At 33.7% G+C, this 5,823-nt stretch overlaps 1 pseudogene; it reads right to left on the bottom strand.

The window, feature by feature from the left end:
- Positions 1-3,036: 3,036 nt before the first annotated feature.
- LOC145285364 (U2 spliceosomal RNA) lies at positions 3,037-3,168 on the bottom strand (annotated as a pseudogene).
- Between the last annotated feature and the right edge of the window lie 2,655 nt (positions 3,169-5,823).

Consider the following 5,823-nt stretch of genomic DNA (forward strand, 5'->3'; position numbering starts at 1 on the left):
TTACTCATCAGAACAAAAAGTACTTATCAATTCATTAAAATAAATAAACGCATATGGCTATGATTACAAAAGCCGGAAGTTGCAATAACCTTTCATTTTTTTCCCTTTATTACGCAATGTTTGAAAACGAAAATACATTTTTAAATATAAACCTATATATGTGTGTATGTGTGTATGTATTTACAATTTTAAATTGGGTTTGTTTTGATCTGCCTCATATCGCACACATACAAAATTATTTTCCGGGGGAAATTTTTCAAATTATTGACAAAAAATTTATCAAAAGGAACTTATTTAGGAAAAATTATAAACTAGTATGACGCCCAGTTATCTTTTTCTATAAATACTAATTTTATGAAAACTATAATAAGTTCTAACAGTGCTTAAGTGGCAAGGAAATTGAAAATTGATGGCTTCTTGACAAATCAAAACATTGAAGAGGAATCACTTTGCAACTTCAGAAATATTGACGAATGTCCGTTAGAAAGTAAATGCTTCATTTCTAATGTAGTATATAAATGTGAGGTAATTCATAATGATAGAATCAAAACATATATTTGGGCCACAGACTGTTGACTAAAACCTGATTAAATGTAATAGATGGAATTTTTTTTAAATATATCTTCTTGGTGTAAATATAAATAAAATAAGTAAATAACGTAATAAATAAAATAAGATAAAATGAAATTTAAAAAATAAGGTAAGATAAGGTTGTAATTGAAAGTACAAATAATCTAAATAAATAACCCGAATGCAATAAATGATTGATGACAATTAAATCATTAATTAAAATAGGATATATATATGTAATAGATTACAACATGGAATAGGAAATATATTTATATTATTTAGCATTTAAATATTAAATTAGCATATGAAATGAAAGGTGTGAAGCTTGAAAAATTAATCTAAATATAATAATAAAGAAATGAGAATTTAATCTCTTATTGTAAAAACAAACTCATGTATTTTATACTGAAATACGAAACACCTGATTTTAAAATAAATATAAAGGAAATTATGATATATTTTATTCAGCAAATTTAAACTAGTCCATATATACATGTATCAAGATAACTATTGGTCTGATTGTAATATTTACACATGTTAATTATTAGTTACAAATAATAACATTTTAAGAATATAGATATAATAAAATATCAAATGGGAAGGCGGATATAGATTAAACTATAAGTTATAATGATCATATAAATAAAATTAATATATTAATTACATATTAGGAATAAAATCCTTAAATATTAATTTATTTGCAATAAGAAATGTGTATATGGTTAGAGAATAATGTAAAAATTTAATACTAGTAAAAATATGATTGAATAAAGTTATGTACAATGAGCTAACCAATTTACACAAGTTTGGAGATAATTATTAAATTTTATTTCAATATTTGTACATAATAATTGCAGGTGGATTATAATAAATTTGAGGATTAAATTTTTAAATAAATTTTTAAAGAGTTAATTAATTAAATTAAATTAAATATCAAATAGATACAATATGAAACAGCTCACATTGTCTTAAAATTAAGATAATTTTAGAATAACAATGGAAATAAATTAAAATACTTTTTTAATTGAATACAATTAAATAAGATATATAAATTAATAGATGAATATATGATTGATAGAATGCAAGTATATGTCAATAGTAGCAAAACTAAATAATCATAATACAGAAATATAGCTTAAATTATATTGGATACTTACGGAATACTAAGTATAGAGACAGTGTAAAATTTATTTAATTTTAAATAAATAAACGTTTTTGTTTGTTTTTTCAGAATGTCCTCAGATATTTTGTTCACTTTTCACACAAATATATATTGACTTATCAAAATACAATACAAATGATAATCCACAGTTCAAATGTTCCCACTGGTCCCTTGAAGAATATCTTATAAGAATATTAACAACAAAAAAATGAAACTGCCAAAAAATCATTCGCCGTTGTTTGTTCATTTGAATGTCAAAGTTTGGTTCAAGATCCGTGCGAATGATTAATGACTTCGTACAACTGATTTCTTAAATTTTGATTTATTTTTAAGGAGGGGGAATTATCGTATTTATATTTGACGGATAAGACATATCACTGTATTATCTTCTATAAAAACACTTTCAAAAACTTGTAATGTTTGATTATCAACGATAAGATCGTTTAAATTCTGTCAAGCATCGATGGATTACATAGGACACTTACTGCGATATAGGTTTAGGGCAATGTTATCGACTGGATTTATATGCTGTGTCTTATTCAAGTTTCATACGTGTACTTAGTGATGTATTGAAATATATGTCTTGGTGGAGTTGTATTGTTTGAATATAATACGGATATATTTTGCATTAAAAAATGAAAAGAAAAATGGCGGCATGTCTTGCGAACTAAAGCGACATTTCGTTATTCCTATGCAAATAAGATCGTCAACGCGGACCAAAATCATGTTGCCAAGAAAGGAGACAGGCATTTTAGAATCGTCACATTTCAATACTGTACGTACACACACTGAGATTTCAGTGTGTGTACGTACAGCACTGAAGTGTGACGTTGTTTACCTCAAAAACAAAACCAGAATTATGCCTGCAACATATTGCACGTATAATCATCACTTGCAGTGTAGAAAGAGTGCTTCCGTATTCCATTAATAGACAATTTACTTTTAAAGATAATTTTTGGGGTAATGATAATGTAAACTGTCGTTTTTGGATCGGATGACTATCATGCTTATTATATTTCTTCGTGTAAAACTAGCCATTAGTCGCGTGCTCTCGTGTAATGAATGAATGCGTGAATGTAGGATTGACATGAAATTCTTAAAGATAAACTACAATGACCGAAAAATGGATTGAAATGACTTAAATAAATAAAAAGTAAATAACTAAGAATGACTTTAATGAACTTAAGGATGAATTAAGGACCTTAAGAATGACTTGAATGCTTAAAAAATAACTGGAATCCTTCAAAAACAACTTGAACGATCTGGAGAATGACTTGAATGGCTTTGAGACTGACTGGTTGTAAAGTGGGTTTACATTAAATTAATACAGAAAAGTGATCCCCCACTTTATATCAAAAAGTTACAAACATAAGTTAGCATGTAGTAAGAACAGATACTACACTTTGATTTTGGCCAAAAGGCCAACAAAAGGGTATTTATTTGCTCCCCCACCGAGCAAATTAGCTCTCCGGGGAGTAGAGGAGCTGGATAATAGCAATTGGTATGAAGGGTTGCCCCTACATTGACCAAGGTCTTATATGTGGGATTGCCTCCACATATGGTCTTTGCTTGCAGTATCTGTCGGAACAGATACTACACTTTGATCTTCATATTTAATTTTTTCCGTTTAAAGAAAAAATTACAATTAAAAAATTTTCAATATAAAATTTAAAAATTTTAAAAAGTAAAATCTCCAAAAGACAAAACAAATTTAGGCACAAGGCCCTATAAGATCTGGGGAGGGGAGTGTTCCAGGGTCTTTGTAACGAAAGTAAAAATTGGAGTCTTTGGCGACTTACTCTTGACTGGCAACATTTACCACAATAACTAATTCACTGTGGAATATAAAGCTAACTAATGAATTGCCAGCGCTTAAGCAAAACGCATATATTTACAATATCTGTGTGTGTGTGTGCATTTTTTAAATAAAATAAGTATGTGTGTGTGTGTGTGTGTGTGTGTGTGTGTGTGTGTGTGTGTGTGTGTGTGTGTGTGTGTGTGTGTGTGTGTTAAAAAAGTTCAATTCATTGAAAAATAAAAGTTCTTAATTTGGTAACAAATACTTCGTGTTGGGGAGTGGGGAAAACAACCTAGAAAAAATGATCAAATAAAATTGCCTAGTGCATTGTTAGTAAGGTCCCTCCCTGAGCTAATCTAAGTAGTTAGATCCCCTACTGGTTTTCGGGGCGGGGTGGATTCTTATCGGGTATTGGGGGAAAAATAAATAAAGCATAAAAAAAAACAGAAAAAAGGGGGCTAGAAGGCGACCTCCGAGTAAGGGTTGACCAGGGGTGACAAAACAAAAGAGGGGCGATAATGGTAGGGTAGCCTCGGAAGGTTCTCTAGTGCCAAAACAAACAATCGGGGGACCGGATCTCATTTGTACCACCAGTCAAGAGTCTCTTTAATTTTCTATTGCTAACCTAGTGGGATGGGTTCCGTAGGATCCAGTACCGCGTGTTCCATGCCTATGGTGGTAACACGAATTCAAACTTGGCGCCTTGTTGGATGCACAAGCTAGTGTTATACACCCACCTCTTGTCAAAGACCACTCAAGGCAACCTTCTCCAATCGCATCTGATCTTTACTTTAAGCAGATATTTAAAATAGACGATCAGATCCCGATCCGGAACAGATATCCCTGCGCGGAATCGCTTGAGGCGTGTGATCCATATGACCATTCTCGCTACTGCTAGGATCGTCAGAAAACCCATTCTTTTCTCCCTAGGCAGCGGCGGATCAATGTTCTCTACAAAGTATGACTCGTCGAGTTCAAGTAGGAGCATGGCATCGATGCGAGCCGTTACCTCGTTGACGTACCCTAGGAGGGTCTTGAGCCTGCTGCAGCGGAAAAAAGCATGACCGACCGTTTCCTTCATGCCTTCGTTGAAGCGCCGGCAATAGGCCCGGGTCTCTTCTTGTGCAAGTGGAGTTCGTCAAAGAGGGGCAGTGCGTTCCGGACAAGTTGCCGGAAAATTCCGAGTTGGTAAGAAAGTCCCGTCCCGGCGCCCAACTCCAGTGAGAGCGGACCTTTTCTAACAACATCCCCATCCGCTTAACTAGCCGTGCCTTTTTGCTACGCCTCACTAGGTCCCGATAAAGCCTGTTCATAGACTGTTCGAGGACACTGGCCCCGGCAACGCTCTAAGTGCGGACTGGCATTCGGCGTACAATTTTTGTTCCCCCCTCGGTCTCCGCCGAGCTTCGACGTAGGGGTTAGATGAGAGATTGGAAAACGAGCTTTCAACCGCAGTGACCCATGGAACGTCTACGTACAGTGAACGGTTCAGGAAGGCCACCCTCTCTTCTCGTGCTTGTGACGCAGGAGATCGGGCAGTCCCAAACCTCCCTTGCTCGGATTCGAAGACCTCTCTGCAAACATAATGCTTACCCTCGTTTCACAAGAGTGAGTCGAGGTACTACACTTTGACCTTTATATTGAATTTATTTCGTTTAAAGAAAAAATTACAATTAAAAAAAATTCCAATATAAAATTAAAACATTAAAAAAAGTAAAATCTCCAAAAGACAAAACAAATTTAGGCACAAGGCCCTATAAGATCTGGGGAGGGGAGTGTTGCAGGGTCTTTGTAACTAAAGTAAAAATGGAGTCTGTGGCGACTTTACTCTTGACTGGCAACATTTACCACAATACCTCATTTACTCTGTGGAATCTAAAGCTAACTAATGAAAACCCCAGCGTTTTTACAAAAAGGATATATATATATATATATATATATATACAATTTCTGTATGTGTGTGTGTGTGCGCGCGCATTTCTTTTTTTTATATATTAAAATGTGTGCGTGTGTGTGTGTGTGTGAAAAAAGTTCAATTCATTGGAAAAAATAAAAAGTTCTTGAATTTGGAAGAAAAATAGTTCGTGTTGGGGAGTGGGAAATATAGAAAAAATGTACAAAAAATAAAATTAGTGCATTGTTAGTAAGGTCCCTCCCTAAGCTAATCTACGTAGTTAGATCGCCTACTGTTTTCCGGGGCACCGAAAACAAGCGGGGAGATCCCCTATCTTGGCCAAAAGGACAAGAGAAGCTTAAAAAGCTCAGAAGAGCATCTATTAACAACAGACCTTTG

The sequence above is a fragment of the Euprymna scolopes genome, chromosome 9 (assembly GCF_053919585.1).
Source record: "Euprymna scolopes isolate OS-2025 chromosome 9, ASM5391958v1, whole genome shotgun sequence".
In the NCBI taxonomy this organism is placed as follows: domain Eukaryota; kingdom Metazoa; phylum Mollusca; class Cephalopoda; order Sepiida; family Sepiolidae; genus Euprymna; species Euprymna scolopes.